Below are 25,293 nucleotides of genomic sequence, written 5' to 3' on the forward strand. Positions count from 1 at the left end.
GTGGTTTTTTTTAATTATTATTATTGTTATTTTTATTTTTTCCAGATTAGAGCAGACAGATTTTCAGGGTGAAGGAGAGGAAAAGGTATATATAGCAGTAATTGCAGCAGCATGGAATTTTTATTGATGGAGAAAGCAGCATTTTGAAGAGAGGGCACAGCTTTTTATTTGTACAACACATATTGAAAAGAAGTTTTGCAAAGAAAACCTCTTTTGTTTTTCTTTCTTTCTTTTCTTTCTTTTCTTTCTTTCTTTCTTTCTTTCTTTCTTTCTTTCTTTCTTTCTTTCTTTCTTTCTTTCTTTCTTTCTTTCTTTCTTTCTTTCTTTCTTTCTTTCTTTCTTTCTTTCTTTTCTTTCTTTCTTTCTTTCTTTCTTTCTTTCTTTCTTTCTTTCTTTTTCTTTCTTTCTTTCTTTCTCTTTCTTCTTCCTTCCTTCCTTCCTTCCTTCCTTCCTTCCTTCCTTCCTTCCTTCCTTCCTTCCTTTCTTTCTTTCAAATGAGATATGCTGGTGGAGCTATATCTCTTGTTTGAAATGAAATATTTTAAGTTGATAATTTTTTATAGTATATTCACAACCCAAAGTTACCCTGGAGATGAGTAGTTCATTTAAGGTGGATGACCTACAGCTTATGTTCTATAACACAGATATGGATACAAATGCTGAATGTCCGGAGCTCAGGGTCACTTGTTTCTGGGGTCTGAGATGGAGTTTGTATGTCCCTTTCTATCTGGGTGTCCATGTCAAGGTTTTAGCAGGGGCCAGGGGAGGAGGAAAGCCGGAAGGGCGGGGGATGGGGGTGGTGGGGTGTGCAAGGATTGCCTCACTGTGAATGCACCAGAATGCACCAGGCACTGCTCTGTGCCAGGTGCAGCCGGATCTGGCCAGTTCCAGCCATCTCCTCAGTGGACTCACCACGAGACAAGGCTAATCACATAAACAGAAATAATAAAAAGTGAAAATACTGTGCAGCTGTGTAAGAGACAAGAATGAGGGAAAACAAAGCAAAACAAAATGTAAGAAACAGCCCTGCAGACACCAAGTTCAGAGAAGAAGGAGCGGGAGGCAGTGCTTCAGGCACCCGAGCACAGAGTCCCATAAGTCTATGAAGAAGAACATGGTGGAGCAGGTTTTTGCCTGCAGCCCATGGAGAGGACAAAGACAGAGGAGGTGGATATTTCCTGAAAGAAGATGCAGCCTGTGGATCTCATGCTGAAGTAGGTTCTCCTGGCAGGAACTGTGACCTGTGAAGGATTAATTTTGGAGCAGGTTTATCTTCTGTCCATAAGAACTACAGACCCTGGAAAGGACCCATGTTGGAGCAGTTCTTGAAGGATACCATGACCTGAGAAGGACCAAAGCCCTTTCTCTGGGCTTCCATTTTGTTATCAATGGGTAGAAATAGGCTCCTTTAGAATAAAATGCATCTGACCTGCATAAGTATGAGCTGAACTGAATGTTAACTCGACTATAAAAAGACACTGGATTGACTGGCTCAGGCGTATATGTCAAGCTTTTAGACATCTGGTTTCTATCCTTGTTTCATTCTGTTAAGTTCTGGATACCAACTTTGATATGCTGTCAGGGAATATAAAGTCTTTATACTTTAGACTTTTCTAGCCTTGTTTCCTGTAATAATTGTTAGGAAGAAAATAGTTACTTTTCCTTATTTTGCAACTCACTTTCATACAACTCTTTTCACTTTTTATTCCAGGGGAAAGAATGATCAAAATTGCAACCAAAGGGGTTTGGGAAAGTATTTATCAAATATTGAGGATTATATTGTGCTATATATATCTTTTCTCTGTTTGGGCATTACTACACTCTCCTCATTGATCCCAGTAATACCTTCATTTCATTAGCATCCAAAGGAGAAAAGCATTTTTGACCCCTCTCTTATAAAAGTGGATTATTTTATTCATTTGGCTGTTTATCAATACAGTTATCACACAGTAACTGACTGGTCACAGGAATTTCTTTTCTCAGTGGTGTCTAATATAATCTGTAAATTATATTACAGAGAGTTACTCATTATGTCTGACATACTCCGCATTTTGACTGGCTAGCCATACAGCCTCTCTTTTGAGATTCAGATTGCCAGAAATGTAACAGAGAACTAGAATGGCTTCCTGCCAATCAAATTATAGAACACTGAAAAGGTCAGAGTTATACAGTATATTACTGTCTTTCAGAGATTGTACTGGGTATTAAAATTCTCTGATGTCTCATTTCACTGACAAAGATTGTAATGAGAACAGGAGACAGCACAGGATGGATCAGGCTTTGTGACCATGATTTTTATGAGGATGAGAAATGTGTGTGTGTTAACCCATTCTCATTACATCTGGACTTTTAATATTTGGAGTTCTTCAGTTAGAAAAATCCAAAGAAAAACTTCTCAGACTAACACTATTCAGACATCCCTTGGTTAGAGACAGAACAGTAATTCCAACTCAGGAGTAAAATGTGAAACAAATTTTGAGAGAAAAGGAACAGATCTAAATAGTAGGAAAACTACATCAGATGATTGCCTGCTGTAATTTACTGTGTGCTCTAAAAAATTCTAAGTTGATGTTCTTGTTACCTCTTCAGGGCAGAGTGAATTCAGTGCTCAAAACCACTTGTACACTGCCTGGATGAATAAGAAAGTAACATCTATCAGGAGAGTAGGCATTCCAGGACTACCGGACCCTTGGTGAGATCAATCTTTAAGCTTATTAGTATTTTACCATTTGGGGCTTAGTCCACCACTGTTCTTCAGCTTGCATCTCAATTATCACACACAAATAATGCCACATACTGACATTCTAACTCCACAGTGGTTTATTGCCTTTTTCCTCTACTGAAAATGGCTACATAAGGCAATGGATAAGTCGTACTTAAGTTATCTTAGATCATATGTTTGCGTCTATGTTATAGGACAGTTAGTCTCTGTTACATCTTCACATCTCATATAAGTGGGAATAACTGGGAAAAATAACAGAGGTTTGGTTTGTCTTTCTCTGTAGGCATCTTTTTTCTGTGGTAAAGAACAGTTTAGCTGGAGCAGGTAGTGTAAGGTTAAGATAGGCTCATGATATTAAAAACAAAAAATAAACAACAACAACAACAAAATGAACAACAAAAAAAAAGAAAAGAAAAAAAAATCAAATAAAGAGCAGTAACAAAAAAAATTAAGATAAACTTTTACCAGAAAAGCCAAGCAGAAAGTATGAACCCTAAGGAGTTAAATATCAAAACTTACTTTTCCATAAGGAAAACAATTCTTCAGAATAAATGCCCTGTGTTAGAAAAATATGTTTTAGAAAGAGAGAAACATTATATTCAGGCTTTCCTGAACCTTATTTATTTGTTTACTTTCCTTGTTACAAGTCCTGCAGAAATACAATTCTACAATATCATCTTTCATCTGGTGCCTCACTGTACTGTGAATACAGTTTGGTAGTATCTTCATGTAAGCAAAAATATGATAAATACAGGAACCAACAGAGAATCATTCCTAGATCCACTGAAGTGTGTTGAATTCCATAATTCAGCTTATGCAGACACACATATGTCTAATGTTATGTTGCAGCCCTTAGACTTAGGTCCAGTTTCTTTTTTTTTTTTTTCTTGAAAGTTCACACATTTATGTGAAATTCAGTTTTTAAGTGGGGAATGTAATGTTTCTGTTAGCCTTTACTGGTATTGTATTGGCAAGAGTACTCATGGTTGTGAGTCCCAAAGGTGTTTTACAGTGATGGGAGTCCTGTGTTTGCTTAGATTTGAAACATTGATAACTGCTGTGGAATTCTGTACCATTTCCTGTAGTATGCATGTTAATGGTACAATCTGGTCTTTCTTTACTGTCACAATTTGATAGGAAATAACACATTTTAAAATATCAATAAAAACATATTTCTTCCTCCTAATCAACCAAATTTATGACAGTGTAACCCCCTTCAAATCATTGGTAACACTGAACTAGAACTGGTATTTTCAGATGGATATAAAGAAATTTTGTTGGAGAATAACACAGCATTTGGCCTGATTTTGGAATAATTTTCATTAAAGGAATGTGAAGTTTTGTGCAATGGATTTGAGAAATTGGTCCAGAGCCTTTAAATTTATGACTTCAATAAACAATGCAATTACATTTTAAACTAAAGCAACAAATTCTAAATAGTTGCAAATTTTATAAGCTATTCTCACATTGCTAATATTCATTACCATTAAAACTGACACTACAGTCATTCTTGTCTTAGAATAATTTTTAAATTAATTTTCTTCTATTACAGGTAAACTTTTCAATGCTTACTACAGCAAGATAGATGGCAATATAAATACAAAGTGTTAGCCAACATAGAGTAGTTTCTACTGCAAAATAAAGTTTCTTAAAATTTTCTGTTTCAGTAAAAATCAGAAAATCTCTCCCTCTGCTCTGTTTTAGAAAAATAATTGCAACATACTCAAATTAGAGATATCCATACATTTCTTTTCTACAGCAGTTAGAGAAGGGGATGTATAATAGTGTTGCTTAAATATAAAAACAGTGGTCAGTGCTAGACATTTTCCTCTGAGTTTTCAGTAGTAAAAAAGGAGATACAAACCAAACTAAATATTCTGTTATGTGGCTCTCTCTAAACCATAAACAAAGCTTTTGCCAGTATGTTCATACAGTATGAATTCTATGAGTGTGTAAGGAAAGCGTTGAATAAATTTTTTGTAAAAATATGCATCATTATTAAAATAGGACATAATTCCGTCTACTTGTCAGATGTCAGATTGCAGTAGGATTTGACAATAATAATAACCGTAGTCTAGTGTATGCACATGAACTAAATTATTAATGAAGTTGATAATGCTTTATGTTTGGATTTTTTTAGTCTTTTACCAAGGTATCAAACTTTTGGGTACTAGATTTGGTAATTATCCATTGTCCAGAGCTGACCTGACAGCTCCTAAGTATCTTTTTATGTGAGCTGTCACTATATCTATGATCACTGTAATGCATAGGCTAGAGCGAGACAGGGGATTGATCTTCAATAGATGAAAAGGCAAGGAGAGGGAACAAGGTTTCAGTGGTATCACTGACTACTGAATGTAACAGATCACTGCCCAACAAAAACTTGTCCTTTCTTACTTGGTTGTAATTAGGGGCATAGAGTCAAGAAAATGACCATATTTCTCAAAGTCAGAGAAAGGCAGTAATGGTCTGTAGTGATCTTTATTTACATAAGAAAATGGAAAAAAAAGATTTATGTGGAAAGTGGAAAAAAAAAAAAAACAAAACACTATGAAATCATACAGAGCTTGGAAAAAAATCTACACATTTTGAAAATTCATGAAAAATCTCATGCATGTGTATTTTTGGTGCTCCTTATCATAGGCTGTGATTTACATTGTGCTTGACACATTAATTATAAAAAGAGATAGTCCAGTAGTCCAGTTATAATGTTCCATATAGTCTGGGGGTGATTGGTACAAACTATAAAACTCTTTGACCTTTCTAATTTTCTGACAGACAATTTGATAGCCTTTACTAATTCTCCTTCAGAGCATCAGTCATCTCCAAAAAGGGGAATTAAAAAACAAAAACAAAAACAAAAACAAAAAAACACTACCCAGATAAACAAAAAGTTCAGGGACAGATACAGAGTTGGTTTTGACTTAATGGATGTATTATATGACTGCTAAAAGCTTTTGCAATTGATTGCTTAATTAACAACGTTAAGTTCTATCTTGGAACTGCACTAATGGCTCTGATCTATACTTAAAATTAAAGCCGTGTTGTTCCATATACTGTGAGAAAGTGCTTGGTGGATTTCTTGAAATAGATATAGTTATCATGGGTTATTCTTTAAAGCCAATAAGAAATCTGCATTTTAAGCTCACAGTATCATCTAATGTATTTAAATATAAAAGTAAAGCAAAACAAGTAACCCCATTTTAAAAACTGGGTTTAAATGGGTCAGTGCTGTTACCTAAATTCTGCTGAGACAAACCTGTGAAGCCAATGATAAATCACATATCATAGATTATAATACCAGAAGGGATATCAAATGTGATCTCTAGTAAAAACTAGGATTTGCATTCTGAATTGACAGGGTGAACTAGAGAAACAATCAATCTAGGTTTTAGTATTGCCTTCAATGCACAGTCAGAATTTTCTGTAAGCTATCCTAGTAGATAACTATCTCATAATTTAAAAAATAATGATTATCTTGTTACTGGAATTAATTTGCTTAGCTTCAATTTCTAGGCATTGTGATTTTTATTTTTATTTTTATTTTATTTTTGGGGGGGGCAGGGGCAGATAAAGCATATTGTTGAGTTTTATGTTTAGACACAGAGATTTAGAGTGGGATTCATCTCTCCTAAATGTAAAGGTGAAAATTTTAAATTTTCAGTTTGAGATGAGGAACCTTAAATTTAATGTGTGCATATGTAGGTGTCTATAAGTAAGCTAAGATTCCCCAAATCCTGTTTTTATACAATGAATTCAACAGCACTTGTAAGTCTACTTATCTGGCCAACCTGTAAGTTCAGCTAAATTGATCTCCATGCTCTTCTGAATGTACTGTCCAAATAAATAGAAAATAACAGGATTTTAGACATTCACTACACGTGTACTCACTTGTTGTAGGTATTTTAGTACGTACTTGAATCACAGTTTTTCTATCTAGAAGCTGATCATCTATCTATACACACCTTCCATTGAATTCTGGCAATTAAATAATTTGCCAAAATCTGAATAAAAGCTATCGTTCTTCATAAAACATGTAGACACCTAAATAAGCGCAACAAGGTGAATAATTATTTCCCCAGTCAATCAGTGTCAGCCTGACTGAACACATTATACCAAAAAAAAAAAGTTTTTTTTTCCTTTTTTCTTTTGTGTTCTATAATGTATGTCAAAAACTATTTTCTACTGTAAAGCCAGTTGAAGTTTCAACAGCACAGAGATTATGACATCTGAAAAACACTGTAGAGCTCAGTCATAAAATACTAAAACATCTCTTTAAATGTAAGAACTTAAGTATTTTTTTTAGTCAGTGTGCCAACTTGAGTGCTGAAAGTTAAGCAGATAGTTAAGTTCTCTGCAGAACCTGGGTCACAGCTTATACTTCAGAGCATATGTGGATTCATGATAAAGCAGACTAAAAAATAGGTGACTGCAATTTAACTTTTGTTTGTATGTTGTCTCCTGCTTTTGTTTAATCTACCTTTGTACTTTTTATATCTTGAGGACTGCCCATAGCATCTGGCCAACCGTCTGCATCTTGTATAGAGATCCAAACTATGCCCACTAATAAGCTTTCACATATTAACTGACTAACACGTAGAAGTTCAAGAACCTTTTAAAAGAGCAACAAAATAGTTGTGAAGTGTGAATAACACTGATGAATGACATTAAGGTCTGTAATCATGTTGCTTTCTGTCTCCTATATTTTTCTGTGAGAGTACCTTTTACTTTCCTGATTGAGGAAAGATGGGGGGGGGGGGGGGGGGTTAGTTTACTGAACATAATGTCAAGAAGGAAAATGAGAAAGATTCATTTGTTTGCTTGTTTAATTAAGGAATGGATTTATTTTAAAAGGTTGTGCTGCAATCAGACTGCACTTATGAGAGAAAGAACTGGTGCCAAGGTCTTACTTTGTAACAACCTGTATTATAAATATGGATGAAAGCCAGATTGCTCTTTTACAAGAAAGGGTGCCAAAGACAGAAGTGGAACTGACTCTCTTCTCTTTATCCATTCTTAAAGTAGAAAAAACAAGTTTCACAGTTTCACATTTCTTTCAGTAATTGCTGTATATGCAAAGGAGAAAAGAAACTACCTTTGTTACCTCAATTAAATAATTTGTCCAGATTTAAATGGATGTAGACGATTTTGTATTCCAGTACTGATGCAACAATGGAATTCTCACCAAAACTCCAAGATACATACATAAATTTAGTTATTAAATTAAAGGAACGGAAAACAATATGAAAGATTTGTTAAATTCTCAAAAATAATCATAAATGCAGAATTGTCACTTATTGAATGTCATTTCTGGTGGTATCCCAGAATTACTTTTGGTTCTAGTGATTCAGATGCTGCAAAGTGTGGGAACTGATAAGCAGTAAACATTACAATTCACCAACATAGCTGTTTTGCATTGTTTTGTAAAAACAACAGCTAATGCGTATTTTACTGTGGACACATATAATTCACTTATATAAGAACAAATTGTATGGGACCATTCACAAGGTGAAAGATTTTCAGAGGATGTGGGGATAATGGTAGACCATCGGCTGAACATGGTCTTCCAAAACCTCTGCTTTGGCTAAAAGATGTAGACATCCAGTGAATGAAAACCAGAGTTTCAGAGGTTTAGAAACAGATATATAGTGAGGGTAAGGGGAAGAGAGTCACTGAATGTGTCCAGTAAGCAGTAGAACTGCTGACATTGGTGCAGCTTTTGAACAAGAAGAGGATTTATTTTTGCTGATCCTTGGAAGAAACTGGTAAAAAGAAAGGTAGTTCCAGGGTAGGAAAAATGACTGGAGGGAAAATAGATCCAAATCAGAAGTACCTGATGCCTCAAATGGTCTTGCTTACACTCCGAATAACAGGTTTTATAACCTATTTATTATTCATTTTATTCAATTCTCTCTCCTAATGTTGCTCAAATTATTCAGGATGTCTTGAGTTCTTCTTATGGTGAGATATTCAAAGTGTGTAAATTGAAATACATCATCTCGAATTACATAGATTTCTAAAATAAGGGAAATTACACTTAAACGTATTTTACTGTTAGGGTGATTGAACACTGGAATAGTTTGCCCAAAAAGGCTGTGGAGTCTCCATTCTTGGAGATATTCAAAAACAATGTGGACACAGCCCTGAGTAACCTACTCTAGTTGCTTGTGCTTTGAGCAGGGGCTGGAGTCTACTAACTCCAAAGCTATCTACTATCCTCAGCTATTCTATGCTAGCAGACCAACCTCTGTTCTCCAACTAAACACCCTGTTCTGTATTGCTAGTAGATAAAACTGGGAATATCATCACAGGCAGAGCACAAGTGGTGACAGGTCACTGACAGATGTTCTGTGCCTCAGGGTAAGTAAAATAAAATAAAATAAAATAAAATAAAATAAAATAAAATAAAATAAAATAAAATAAAATAAAATAAAATAAATAAAATAAAATAAATAAAATAAAATAAAATAAAATAAAATAAAATAAAATAAAATAAAATAAAATAAAATAAAATAATAAAATAAATCGTAGTGCTCTCTTTAGCCTCTAAGTTTCTGGTTTGCCACGAGATTCTTCAGCACCAAAGCATTACACAAGTGACAGCTGTAAAGGTGCTACATCACCTTCCCAGTAATCAAGGTGAGGCTGACCAGCCTGTTGTTCCCTGGGTCCTTCTTCCTGCCATTTTGAAGGTAGGAGTGACATTTGCTTTCCTCCAGTCCTCAAACATCTCTCCCAATCATCATGATCGTTCAAAGATTATTGAGAATGGCCTTAACAATGACATCTGACAGCTCCCTCAGCACTCAACGGTGCATCACATTAGGGCCCAAGGACTTACTTGTGTCCAGTTTGCTCAAGTATTCTTAAACTAATCTTCATCTACCATCCTTGTTCCAGCCTTTCCACCTGGTCTCTTGGACCCAGGATTCTTGGATGGTTTTGCTTGCATAGACTGAGCTGAAGAATGCATCAGTACCTCAGCCTTTTTCATTTCTTGTGTTGCTAGATCCCTTATCCCATTTGTCAGCTGGCCTACATTTTTCCTGGTCTTCCTTTTGTCACCCTATGGAAACCCTTCCTGACCTTCACATCCATTCACATCCAGATTCAATTCCATTTGATCTTTGGCTTCCTTAACTTCATCCCTGCATGCTTGGACAATGCCTCTTTGCTCTTGCCACATTTCCTGTCACAGCTTTCACCTTTCAGTATGCTTCCTTTTTGTGTTTGAGTTGGTCCAGGAGTTCTTTGTTCATCCATGCAGGCCTCATGGCACTTCTGCCTGACTTCCTACTCAGTGGGAGGTACAGCTCTTGAGCTTGGAGGAGCTGACCCTTCAATATCAACCAGCTTTCTTGGGCCCTGCTTCCTTCCGTGGCCTTATCCCAAGCAGACATCGCCAAACATGTCTTTGAAGAGACCGAAGTCTGCTCTCCTGAAGTCCACTGTGCTCATCTTGCCTTTTTTTTTTTTTTTCCCTCCTATAAGAATCCTGAACTCCACTCTCTAATGGTCACTGCAGCCAAGACTGTCTTCAGCCTTTACATCCCCATTGAGTCTTGTCTTGTTTGTGAGTATGAGGTCTAGGAGAGCATCTCTCCTCATTTGTTCCTCTAACACTTGTGTCAAGAAGTTATCAATGATCTTCAGAATCTCCCAGATCATGCCCTGCTGTGAACTCCCCCCAGCTGGTACTGGGGTGGTTGAATTCCCCCGTGAAGAAGTCTGGCAGAAACCAGGAAAATAGTAAGTGATGTGGATTGTCAAATGTCCTAGCTTTCAGGTACTTTTATATACTTTTGGTTTTGATTGAATTGAAATGTGTTTACCATTTGAACTCTAACTTAATGAAGTGTTTCTGAACAGGGTAGGAAAAAAGTAAAAGAGCCAGCACTAGTCTGAAAATGAGGGATGTGCAAAGAGGAATTTTTATTGTTCATATTTAACACTGCACCGAGCCTGAATATTTCCACTTGGGCTTACTCAACTCATTTACATCAGTGACAGTAGATGCGTATTTGAATGAGTGCAATAAAAGCCTTGTTTCATTACTGTATCACTTTTCTGTTACTCTCTTAGTCTGAGAAATGTCAGTAAGTAATTGGAGCATGTACTGGTGAATGTATACCAGGAATGCATTTTGGGCCCATACCATGAAGTGTTATTTCTTCTGCATGCCAGAGGAATGCACCCTGCAAAGAGCAGGAACAAACAGTATGTAATGCTGTGTCAGAGTTTCAGAGCATATTACTACTGGGATGCTTTGTTTAAAAGTGTGCTAACACTTCCCAAGGTTTTACTAGCAGTGCATTCCATCCATATATGCGTTGAACACCAGAAACAAAATCTTTCATTTCACCTTTTTTTTTTTTTTCAGACACCTGAATTTATTACATGCTAAGATGATCTTAAATTTTATTTAAGAAATACCATCCTCAATACTGATCAAGGGAAACCTGGGTTTCACCCTTCAAGAGTCCTATTTCAACTACTGTGTTACCTTTCTAATTCACTGGAAACAAGCAAAGAAAGCAAATATTATGCTGAATTGTCATTCACAGACAGTTGTAGACATCAGGAATTCTTATCATGATGTTATCATACTCAGTGGAATTTCTTCTCAGGCAGAGGACTTTCAATCAATTATTTTCTTTTTAAGTACTGAAATTGATAGAATGCCTTTTAATTATTCAAAACAAGGAACAAAAACAGAAATTGACTACTGACTTACTTCCCTACCTTCCATTGGTAGGAGTCCTACCCCATTTTCAGAAGCAATAATAGATTTTTGTTTGGTTTTGTTTTTAAAAAGATGGATGAGACAAAAATGTCTATCTAGGAGATATGTCTATATCTATATATGTCTATATCTATGTCCAGATATCTCTATATCTAGGAGATGGATCTTTGAATATACTTCTGATTTTTAATTGCAAGGTTAAAGAAGGAAGGAAGGAAGGAAGGAAGGAAGGAAGGAAGGAAGGAAGGAAGGAAGGAAGGAAGGAAGGAAGGAAGGAAGGAAGGAAGGAAGGAAGGAAGGAAGGAAGGAAGGAAGAGAAAGAAAGAAAGAAAGAAAGAAAGAAAGAAAGAAAGAAAGAAAGAAAGAAAGAAAGAAAGAAAGAAAGAAAGAAAGAAAGAAAGAAAGAAAGAAAGAAAGAAAGAAAGAAAGAAAGAAAAAGAAAGAAAGAAAGAGAAAGAAGAAAACAGTACGAAAAATCTATTGAACAAAATTTTGTTTACCTAAAAATTAAATATTTTTTTTTGTCACTGAGTTGTCCATTAGCCTAGTCACAGAAAATATACTTTTCTATCAGTGATTTTCAGTTTAAAGTTCCCATTGGATCAAGTAACTGCCCAAAACTACAGGCTTATATTTCTTTATTTTTGTTTCTACCTGAATATTTAAATATTACAAACCAAATTAATCACTCTGTCAAGAGGAACTGAGAGAATCAGATCTCAAAAGATCACTAGCCAGATGCCCAACACATGTCAGAGAAGTGATATGCATTGTTTTAAATCCCTTTGGACATAAAAGAAAAGCATCAGTTTTCCACATTCTATATATGGATACTAACCATTTTGCTGATGAATCAAGAGAAGCCCATGGTGTTCTTACTACTTTTGTTCTTAGATGAATTATGCTACTTTCCTACTATCCTGATCAACAACAAGAGCTGAACAACAAAACAATGAAGCAACTTCAATTTTTGTTAGCTACTGCTTAATCTTTGGGTATGAAAGCTAACTCATGTACACAAATGTTTTTTCAAATCGTTTATTTTTCTCGTGTTGTACATGACATCCTCAAGTGCTCAATATGTTATACTTAACAAGAAAATATGGGATTTTTTTTGGAGTCTAGATCAGAATAAATATAATCCAATGTGAACTTGCATAAAGTTGTCCATATCTACCTCATTTCTAGATTAGAGCTAATTGAATATTTATTTTAGAGTCATTTATGAAAGCGCTGCTATTCTTAGTTGAACATTGCAAGAACTCTAGCCTTCACTTACTGTTGCTATGTGAAACTTAATAGAGTTTGAGTCTTCTATCCTACTACAGATGAATTATAATGATTTGGATGTTTTTCTTGGTGTCCAAACAAAAACATTTTGTTTTGTTTTGCTTTGTTTTGTTTTGTTTTGCTTAAAGAGTTAAAAAGAAATCACAATAACTTTAAGGGAATCCAGTGTGCCAGATTTCAATCACTGAAAGAACAAAAAAATAAAAAAATAAAAAAAAATTGAGAACAAATTATAAAAGAATTCTGATCTGTAGAAAAGTATGTGGAGAATAATTCCCTTCCAGAGGGGTTGTGAAGATAGAAAGATAGAACTTAATTCCATGAAAAAGAAACAGGAAATTGCTTAACTACTGATTCGCTTGAGTGTTGCAGAATGAAGTCCAGTGATATGGTCAACCTGATTACGGTAGATGTTAACACATACGTTGTCTTGCTGATTTATTAGGTAATTATAACCTTATTCAGTGGCCACATAAATCACTATGAGTCTTTCACTTGATTCAATGGATGTAGGATAGGAATCTAGACGATATGATTTTTAAAAGTATCTTTCCAAATCCAATGGAAAATTATTTTTTAAATTATGGCAGAGAGCATGGAGAGAAACAAACAAACAAACAAACACAAAACAAACCACAACAATAAACTGCAGCCTGAATAATATCTTAAGCAGTACTCTTAAGTCATTGTCTGAATCATTATTTCATTATTTAAGGCTTCTTCTTCTTCCTCTTTTTTTTTTTTTAAATTACTTTCCGATGTTTCTGCTCTATCATCTCTAATCAGTTTTATAGTAACACAAACACTTCCCTTTGTGCTCTTATACAGATAAAAATTCCATTGACTACAGAAACAGAAGGATCTACAGGAAGAAACCAACATGAGCAATGAGTTTTATAACGGCCTTTTAAAATAGATTATATATTTGCTCTTTAATAAAAATCAAGATTGCTTCTTTTAGCATCCCATTGTATGTATGTTAATAAAAGGAAACTTTTATTATACATCTTCCCCAAATTTACTACAGAAAGTCTGCTTTCTTTTACAAATGAAATTGTGTATCAAGAAAGAAAGTGAATATTTATACTGATAATGGTGAATACATTTTTAGGCTCATGATTTAGCACAGACAGATAATTACTTAAAGTTGATGCAAAATAGAGTTATAAAGTTGCAAAATTTGTGTTGTAATTTTTTTATGTACAAAACCTATAACTTGATGAAAACCTGCCCTCAGACTTGCCTTTCTGTTTTTATGTTTATATCTCATAAAAGGTTGTTTTCAAGGGAAGGCACAGTTCTCATGTGTTTTGGTGACAATTTGAGATTTCTGACTCCTGTAACTATCTAATTCATCTATGTATTACCTTAGGCAGACAATCATTTTACTAGAATATATTCAGTATTACCCTGATCTCATGTGACAGTTTTACTAATTTGCCAAGACAAAGAATATATATATATATCTTTTTCTGTATTACTGTATTTGTATACTGTGTTCTGTATTTCTGTGTTATATTTTTTTAAGTTTGCTTAGCATAAGCCAACTATTTGGTACAGGTTAAAATATATAAAAGATATAAGATATAATGTAAGCCCCATGGAGTCATTTGACTTAGTAGAGTCAGTATTACACCCACTTTTTGCCTATTTATAAACTGATTTTGAATTCTCCATCTTCTGCTGAAACATCAGCAAAAGCAAACTTGAAGAGCCCATTTATGATTTGTGCTGCAATTAATGAGAACATTATTATTATTATTATTATTTTTCTTCAGTGGAGGGAAGTATCAACTCTTTTTTATTTGCCATTGACATGGATTTTTTTTTTCCTCCCAGTGCTTCTGAAAAGAATGCTGTAGGGAATTTCACCCTGTAGCTGATGCAGCAGTTGTCATCATCTCTTAGTTTCCATCACTGAAAATTAAGTTATGTTGGCAGTAGTTGTTTATAAGCTCTTACTGCAGCTGATTTATAAATTATTCTGTCACTAATGCCCAATGTGCCTATTCTGTTATTGCAATTTAGGGCTATGATGACTTTCCTTGTCAAATCAAATAGTTTTAGGGACAGGAGCAGGCAAGATCTCAGTGGAAACCAACAATAAAAACTAACATTGCTGTATAACTTTTTTTCAAGATGACAAAATACTTCCTTTCTTTTTCCCCTCAATACTATTGCCTTTTCTTGCCATGTAGCTGTGTTTGCAGAGGCATGTATTTTCACTGTGGAAGTATACCAAGTATCCTCTGATATGAGACCCTCTTAACAAATCCTACAGCATTGTAACATTTAGTAAAACTTACTAGCCATCAGATACTATTATTCATTTGGTGAAGTACTACCACTAAGTCACTACTAGAACATAGCACAAGAATTTCTCTCTTCTGCTAATGGCAAAGTCCATATACAGGTTTTATCACTGCTATGCCACACCGTAGGTTTTTTTAAGCTGAATTATTTTTCTTTCTGAATGTAACATTATGAATTACATATATGATAATAGATGATTCCACATCATAATCTGGCATAATTACACTAGTTGAATAGCAACAGAGTCTTAGAAATACTCATTCAATATCGTGTTACGCTTCATCTCTTAATAATGCAAACAAAGGTTAGAACCTTCCTTTAGTTCTCAAACTGCTGTAGGTACTCCTGAGAAAAGCAGATTAAATAACTGTGCTATACAGGAGATCTGCATCTGAGAGATTTTTTAATTGTGAGATATGAATAATCTCACAAGAAGGCTTTAAACTGTAGAGCTTTAATGGGGTTTCCCTGCTGTATTTTTTTTTTCATCCTGTTACACATAAAATATGAAAGCATAGATGCAAGGCAGTTGTTCAATTAAATTTCATCATCATTTGTACTTTGTTACCATATTAAAAGCAAGAAAAATATATTATAAAACTGTTCTGATTCATTCTTTTTAAATGAAAATGCAATTCATATAAATATGTCATTGGGCTCTCATACTACTTAATATAGTGGAACCACGTGCAATAAGTACATTTAACATCAACCAAGTTTCCCAGTTCTACTGCTACTTCCTCCTATGGTAAGCTAGCCTTGTGTGCACAATTTGCAGTAAAAAATATTTTTAGACCTTCTTTTAAAAGTTTTAAGGGCATAATACCTTTCTTTATAATTTAATTTAATTTAATTTAATTTAATTTTATTTTATTTTATTTTATTTTATTTTATTTTATTTTATTTTATTTTATTTTATTTTATTTATTTTATTTTAAGAATTGCTTCATGATCATATTAAAAGCATGATGTTATAAATTTTACACTGAGGTATTTTCCTATCTTTTTTTTTTTTTTTCTGAAAGCATGTTGTGGAATGTAAGAGTGCTGAAGTGAGAAAACAGTGCAAGCAGAAGTGAGCATACAAACCTGGTGCTATTTTTTCAGGAGGGATTATTTTGGTTTGCTTTTCTGCATATAGGTTTAAGGTCATGATTAATCAATATAGTTTAATCAGTTTTAGCAAATGTATATTGTTACACAACACTAAGATGAGTTCAAACTGTTAAAAAGACAAACGCACAATGAACAACAAAAACAAGTCTTCTGTGATGCTACCAAAATCAATTTCAATAGCAATCACTTACATTAGAGCGGTCTGCTTGTAGTACAGTTAAAAGGTCAATACAATTTCTTGCCTAGTTAGCGATGTAACTTTCAAGCTTCCCTGGGTAGGAGCTGTGATCACAGTGTCTGGCAAAGTCATTTTTCCACAGACCTTGTATTTGTCACATTATTCTCCAGAGCTCAACAGGTTGTCTGTAGTATTCTTGACTTCATAGACTGCTTTCTATTCTTTCTGATTTCATTTAGCAAAATTGTCAATAACTCCATACCTCTGGTCATTAAAACACAAGAATGCAAGGCACTAGTAGTAATGTTTGGCTTTCACCTTAGTATTCTTTAACTTTTCACCCTTACACTGCCTGCAGCTTTATCACTACAAGCTAAGAATACTATTGCTCTATACTTACACCATCATAGCAAAACACAATGGGATCTGGGCAGTCAGAAAAAAGAAATCTAAACTGTTAATCTAGACTGTTATTAGGTAATATGCTAGCTCATATGAGTTGATATCTCTGTTGTGCTATGGGAATCTGGGTAGAAGTGAAATAAATAAGTTGAATCCCAAATAATCCCTTCCTCTACAAGTCAAAGGATCATAAGTATGATACAGAACACTTGTTAATGCAAGTATATTTTTCTTTTTTGACTTGACACAAGGTAGTAAAAACAGCTTTTAACCTATACCACAAACGCATTTTACTTTATTATATTTATTTAGAATGTCTTGTGAATTTTCTTCTGATTTAATTTTTATTTCTACAGATGTTCACCCATTTCCTAAAGCCTTCAGTCAAGCACTGGAAGAGCATCTCATTCTCAAGAGATTTTTGTTGTCATTAAAATCATTCTTCCCACTGATTTCAAAGAAAACAGATCAGGTCTCTAATTTCCTAATAGAAATGCTACATGTAGTGTTTCTGAAAATGGAAATTAATTTAAAAAATGCTGCTTTTTATGATCAAATTCCACATTTTTATAGAGATGTTTCAGAAGGAAGAACTAGAGAGAATGTTGACTCACTCTGGCTATTAAACTTGTGGGTCATTCTGATTTTGGAGTGGTAGTTTTATGTCCAGCAATATTAAATTCTTTAAAATTCTGTTGCATATAAAACTTGTACTCTTTCCAAAGGACTTAGCCTCTACCCACTATGTACTGTAGTCAGTGTTTTGGTAAGACAGTGGCACATAGGATGTCAAAATCAGCACTGTACATCTTCTTCTTATTATTATCATCATCATCATCATAATCATCTTAAGAGGACATGAAAGCTTTAAGAACTCCCCAAATAAATATTCTTTTTTTTTTTTTTTCTAAAGATAATGCATTTTCTAAATGCATTCAAATAAAATCTGCAAAGAAGTAATAATGAAATAATGATAAAATCTCCAAAAGATGACTGGTAGAAGGCCAAAAAAAAAAAAAAAAAAAGATAAAAATACATAAAAGGAAAAGAAGATATGTGGGAAAATGAACATTTCTTACATAAGAAATAGCCCATAGACTTGAGTATTAAAATATTTGAATTTTCAACATTCTTAACAATTTGGTAGCATATATTACAGTAATTTACAGCAAAAATTGTGGTTATGAATGAGTTATGAACTTCCGAAAATTTCACCCATTTCATTTTTTAACTTCGTGTTTTAGTTTTATAAAAGGATATTGTAAAATGACAAAATATTTGTGAAAGAAAGAATAATTTCAGCACTTAGTTTCTAGAAAATTCATCTCTGATTTTATCTCACTGATCTATGATTTGCAATTACACGTTATGTCACTGGAATTAGTACTTTTTATTACACCTTTATTTCACTTACTTTTCTTCCTTTTCTGTAATCTCTTAGCATCTGGTGTTGTTTCAGAGAGAAAGCTATCAGTTTTCCCGCCTATTTGCCTTTAAATTACATCTATTTGACTGCGTTATTTTTCCTTCAATTGTTTTTGCCACTTGGGATCTTAAGGAAGGAAAACTACCTGTAAGATGATATTTCAAAAATAATTTAGCCAGCCTTCATGCATTGTTTTCTGAAGTAGCAGCACAATCAGTAGATGGTACTCAGAAGTGATGTGTCCCATGTCAATGATAGTTGTTACTCAAAACCTGCTGTCATCCTTAAACAACATATCGCTCTCTTCTTGGTCTTTTCTAATGCTCGCAACCTGAAAAAGAAAAGTTATTATTAATATTATTATTATTATTATTAATTATTTTCCCAAAGCAAATAGCAATCAATTCTTGTCTATACAGTGTTTGTACAGTGAGGCCCCAATCCCAGCAAGTAATTCTGCAGATGTTATAATATTCAAAACAGACAACATAACATTGTCTATAGACAAACTCAGTGGACCTAAGCTTTATGAATTTTTAGATACAGTTTTTCTGGGAATTTCCTCTAGAAATTATCCTCCATTTTGTATAAAAGTTCATTCCATGCTATTTACCAAAGTAAATTAACTGATTTTTTTTTTTTAATGAAATAAAAACAAAAACATCAAAATGAAACAAGCAAAACCAAAACAGGTGTCAAGCTTTCTGACCAGATACTAGATCTATGAAAAATCCCCAAGCTGCATGTGCCGTGACTCAAGCAGCTGAGCTGGGTTAGCCAAGAAGCTGCTTTGGAGTCCTTGAAATGGGTTCAGCACGACAAAGCTCTTGTAGACCTATAGCTGGCAGGAACAGAACCCCATGAAGGTCACCGACGCTAGGGCTAGTTTTTTAGCTCCACCTAGTGGAGTTTTGGAGGTCTTCTCTGCACGTTTCGGTTTGGGGTACATTTGCAAGTCGAATTATTAGGAAATTTTTCTAGTACTGATTGTTCTTCGACCACTTCAGCCGTCTCAATCTTCCTATATTTGTGTTGTCTATGTCCCTCTCTCTCTCCCCCTGAGACAGAAGCATATCAGTCTGCTACAGTGAGGACTCAGTGCTTTCATCATCAAGGTTGACTAATGCTCAAAAGCACAGACATTTGGTTGGATTGTTTTGAAAGTTCGAGTACACAGACTCAGTAGTGTAAATCTAGGAAAAAGCTTATTGAAATAAAGGAATCTGGGAAGAGAAAAATAAGTAATTTTGTAAAGGTCAGTAGATTCTTCTTTAAACCATAGACTAAATCTATTTGATTTCAGATCCCAGTGGCTTTTACATAGCACCACTATTTTTTCTGAGAAAGTGGACTTTAAAATAATAGCCTTGAAAAAGCTAGACTGTCTTGTGTGCACATGTAAGTCTTACAGATCAGGTGGATTACATTGTGTATGGATAGACTTAATTGCAGAGAAATTATATTTTAAATATCAAAAATCCTACCATTTGTAAATAAATGTTAGGTACCTTAAGGGAGTATGCAGTATTCCTTTTGCTTTCTCTTTGCATAGTGTAAAGCAAAGTCAGCCTTTTCCAGGAATTCAAGGGAAGCCTTATTCCTACAGTCTTCTTCCAGAACTGACTTCTGGGGTCAGGAATAGGGGGTGAGGAATGCAGCAGACCAAGGGAAACTGGAAGGTATAGAAACCCTTTGCAAAAGAAGTTTCTTTCCAATTTGTTAGGAATTTGAACTTTTCTCTTTGTGTGTGTGTGTGTGTGTGTGTGTGTGTAAGAAGCAAATAGATGTACTCAGAGTACGCAAGGAGCACAGAGGTTGTCAGACTACCCAGACTTATGGTTTCAAACTGCCTTAATGTCTCTGGGATGATTTAATTGAGCTGAAAATCTTGTTAAGATCTCTACTATAGTAATAACCATTTCTTAAATTTGGAATTCATTTAAATTTGCTATATTTCATGAATAATATGATATTAATTCTCCAAAACAGCACTCTGGAAATAAAGTACTTCTGAAGATTAAAAGCGATTGATTTTGCCCATTCAGGCCACGTCACCATCTGGTCCACAAATCCTTGTCACAGCACAGTTATCTCAATGTGTTTTGGTCACTCTTTATTCATTTATTTTTGTTGTTGTTGTTGTTGTTATTAACATGAAACAGAATGAAAGATTCAGATGGTTTAGGTAAGCAGAAACCAAAAGATCTGTGTGAGGGATAAAATGGACTCCCTGGCTGCAGCTAAATTGCTTTTCCTTAATGTCTCACAAGTGAGATTTACGTGTGGGTTCTAGAGAGTTCCAGAGAGTGTCTTTTCCTCTCCTTTCAAACTGTGGAAGTAAAAGGTTGCAGAAGGCTACCATTTAGAGAGGCTCTGAAATACTCTGTGCCTCTGAAAAGCCACAAACTCAGTCCAAAGTCATCAAAAAATTGAAATATCTAAATGTTAAATGCAAAGCTAAAGCACATGTAATTCCTCTGAGAAGTGGAGGAATGGGTAAGAGATCAACAGAGGGACTGAGTAAATAAGCTCGGTTCAGAATGTCTGGCTGAAGCAGTCAGAGACTCCAAATGGGTTATACTCATACAGGGAAGTCTAGATGATTCTAAGATCTATGCAGTAGATCTTAGTAGCAAGCTCCTGTCTGTAATAAAACTCTAGGGCAGCAGAGGGTGTAATGCAGCAAAGAGCAACAATTCATAGACTTTTTTTTTTTTTAATTATTTTTTTTAATGCTGTTGACCTACTGTGTCAACAAAATAAATAAATCTGGAATAAATTGAAAATGTTGACAAACATCAGTTTTGCAGGAATGGAGAAATGAAGAAAGAAACATACATACATATCTCCACACATATGCATTATTTATCTAACCACTGCCATTAATTTGGTCTAGAAATTAAACTTCATAGGTGGATCTACATTATCAATTTGGTGGTCTGGAGGAGTCCTTTTTAGTGTGAATATGCCTTTTGTTTATCCTTGGGAGTCCTGTGGTACACATTCAGAAACATCAGCAATGAACTTAATGTCCTTACTGAAAGTCACTCACCGGGGCGCTATCCAGAGCAACCCCTGGCAAAATGGACCCAAGGGCCTCCAGCAGTTGGCTTTCTGCATGTGCTATGCATTTCTAGCAACAACACCTGGTGCAAACTCCATTGTGTCTAAACATACAATGTAGAAATAAAGTCTTGGAGAGATAACAGGTCATAACGAATATAACCCTGATCCTTTCCTCTTTGCACTACATCAGTAAGTAACAGAAATAGAAACAGTGATTTCTATCATAAGCCTAACATGTTCTTTTTTATACAAATGTGTTCAAGTAAGAGGAAAAACGCTTAGAAATCATATTGCTGTGGCTGTATATCAGCTTCTGCCTAGCTAATAATGGTAACTATGTAAACAACTATCATCGCCTAGCAAAAAATAAATAAATAATTAAATTAAAATGAAAGTCTCAATGCAATAAAAAATCAAACAAAAATCCCTAAAGAAATTATCTGGAAATGAAATGTACCAGTCCTTCATTAATACAGATTTACAGTTTCTAGGTGGTATCTTGTGGTGTGACACAAAATTTCAGTTCAATAAAATTCAGGTTTCTGAAAATAAATGAAGTCAAAATGATTACAGTCGAATCTGAAAAGTACTTTTGCCTTATTTTGTCTTTATCAGGAAATGCCTCTAATGCAGTAAAGAATATACATATAAATTGTCTTTGAACTGTACTGAAAGTGCAGGTACATATAATTGTCTGACAGTCAAACACTTAGGGTAAATGTATACCACATAGTGGAGCACAGTGCAGAGCTTCCAAGGCTTGCAAAGATCAGAGCCAGTATAGCTGCGTAACCACTGCAGTCTGGGGAGGAAAGATTTATTATTTTGGTGCATGGTTGTGTAGTAAAAGTATATTTCTTCCAAGCTGAATCTGGCTTGTAATTCACCCTTTCAAGCTGACTGTATGTTCCAGAACTTTGTATTGTCACATCAGTGTGTGTAGAGTTCCCCCACACACACCCTTAGTTTTCTCCACACGTATACAGCAAGTCTTTCCTGCCAAATTAATTTTATTTCTTAATTCTGTTTAACTTTACAGTTTGCAACTTCTCTTTTACTTGAACTAGGCTTGATGGAAAGGCTTAAGGTACCACTTGCTAAACTTGATCTGACCTAAAGATATATATATATTTTTCTTGCTATAATTAATACACCATTCCTCAATATATTCTATATCTTATATATATCACCTTCTTGCAGAGAATTGACATGAAGATACTGAATTGATCAAATTAATTATAAATCTATCAAAGTACAAGTTTGAATTTCCTACAATGATGAATTCTGACTTAAGTAAAGACACCAGAAGATGACCAAGAGAGGGCTGACAGTAATTAATTAATATATTCTACAGTTACCACTGGATATAGTCTACTGTGTATGAGACTGTAAGGTTAGTACATTAAAAGTAACAAAATATTCCAGACAGTACCTAGATATTATTTCATAACTCTTTATATCGCAACTTTTATTACAGAACTAAGTTTTTTCTGCCTCATACTGTGAATACACTAGCAAGGGTCTGCTACAAAACCACTCTGAAGCCTGCATATTTATAGAAACTGTTGATAAATTTTGTGAATGATCAAGAATTGGATATAATGCATGTTCATATCTCAGCTTAATTATGTTTACAATACTTATGAACATTTGATGTAACTAGTAATCTTGTATTTTATAATTGAGGATTTTCACTCAAGCTTTCTGAAGAGTTACTGCAATATGCAAAAGGAACCCACATCTAGTTTTTGAACCTCTCCTAATACAAATATATTAAAACTTGTTTTGCAAAACAAAAGAAGCGCTTATATATAACACTTGTTTATATACCTTATCCCTAATAAAGTGATAAGAAAACATTCTTTCAGGAAACAGGAAAAGAAAAATCTGATTCAAATTCAAAGTACAAATGCAAAGTTAAGGCACAAGATGAATGGGTAATAGGCAAGGGACATGGGGAAGTGACTGAGCAAGGAAGGTCTGGCTGAAGCAAAGGCATCTGGAGAGTTACTACAGCCTTCTTCCTTTACTTGGTAAATGGGAGTTTGCTGCTTGGTACAGGAAAAAAAAAAAAAATAAATAAATAATTAGTATTGTGCTACATTCCCTAGGGCCACTAATAGCATTTTCAGTGCCTTTTGATTTATTAATTATAAAGTTTGGCTGAGACACCCACCTTCAGGCTGTTCCTTCAGTAGGGACTGCTCAAGGAGTATACACTTCTCAAACCTCTTCAGAGGGACAGACAGTTGATCCATTCTCCTTCCTACCTCTGGCCAAATCCTGTAGAGCACTGTGCATACATTCAAGGAAAAAAAATCAAAGATATCTCCACTGTCTCTGCGGACTGCAGCTAGTTTATGGATCGTTATCTATCTCTGCATGTCCTGCAAAACTCCAACTACTGTATCTTATTTGATTTCAAGAATAAATCAAAAAGGGCAACTCAGCCTTGTCACATCCCTTCCTCATAGTGTTCTGAAGGATCCTGGAGAACTCAGTCACTTCACCTGAAGACACATTATTAGAAAGGCATGTTGATATCAATTTTGGCCCTTAAAGGCAAAGGAGCAAAGGTCACGATACGTCTTGCCTATTTGTTAGCCTTCTGTAGTTCATACAGTTTTGTAATCTAATAAATTGAATTTCCATGAGGTGACTGGTGTTTCTTTCTGTCATGGATATTCCCAGCTGTAACCTAGACATAATTATTCTTTGAGTCTTGAATTAAGTAGCTAAACTGTTCACATATATTGTGTGATCTGTACAGTTCTCCATTGAGTTAATTACCACACAGAAAGCAGAGAAACAAGAGGGTTAATAGAAATCCCAAGAGATTCCAATTCATTTTGTATGAAAATGAGACAAATAACATGATCTACACTTTATTACTTCTTCACATAATAAAATAAAATAAAATAAAATAAAATAAAATAAAATAAAATAAAATAAAATAAAATAAAATAAAATAAAATAAAATAATAAAAAGAATCATTACTTTGTACAATGTCTTTTTTCCTTTGATTTTATTATTATTTTTTTTAATTTTTTTTTCCCCATCTCTTTTAAGTTCTAAGAGCTTTCAACTTAAATTGAGCTCTTCATTCCTGGAACTGAAATCCTTTAAGATCCACTGTGCAGCTTCTCAGAGGCGTCAGAATTTTCAGAATTACCACTTGGTTGCAACTTAACCTCATGGGCTCTAAAATCTTTCAGATACCTAAGATCCTCACTGCTGTCTTTCATAAAGATACATAAATTGAGATGTTTCTGGAAGAAAAACAGCTACTATTAGGGCATGAAAAAGACAAGAAAACCCATACAGTTCTCAAGTCTAAACACCAAGAATTCCCAATTCAGTTGGGGTAACCTAACTGAATCTCTGCATCTGAAGGACTGAAGGAAGATTAACAAGCAATAAATAAACAAGATGTATTAAAAAAAAAAAAAAAGTTGGGGAGGGAGGCAGAAAAAATAAAAACACAAAACAAACAGAAAAAAACAAAACCCTACAAAGTGCAAAAGAAAAGTAAGTTATGTAGCATGTGCATGAGATAGGAGCAAATTTTGTCCTACAAAATTATGGTCTGGCTGTCCAGTTTAGGCTCTTAAGTTTAAAAGACGGTCACAGCTTTCATAGCTGAGGAAATTAGAGTTATATCAAGCCAAGAAATGTCAGGAGGAGGTATAAAAGTGTTTAAGGACACTGCAAGGGATTTCAGAAAGGAAAGATTTCTTTCCAATCTCTTTTACCCCTATCATCTGTCAAGTCAAGGACAAGTATATTTTTTTGCAACTCTCAAAGTTCTGTTTTCTCCTCTTCTATTTGTACCTAATTATGTGCACACCCCTGTCCTGTCCCTGGCACCACCATACCAGATGGTGTGTTCTTTACATGCTCAACCGTCTATTTCTCAGAAGGCCAGAGTAAAGTTATGGAAGGAAAGAAGCCTTCTAGATGCTGTTTTTGCCTCCAGGTTTTTTCAAATATTAGTAAAAGTTCGAGCAATAATGGTTAAAAATAATTATTCTTTTAA

Source organism: Anser brachyrhynchus (genome assembly GCF_964034855.1).
Source record: "Anser brachyrhynchus genome assembly, chromosome: 2".
NCBI classification, from domain to species: Eukaryota; Metazoa; Chordata; class Aves; order Anseriformes; family Anatidae; genus Anser; species Anser brachyrhynchus.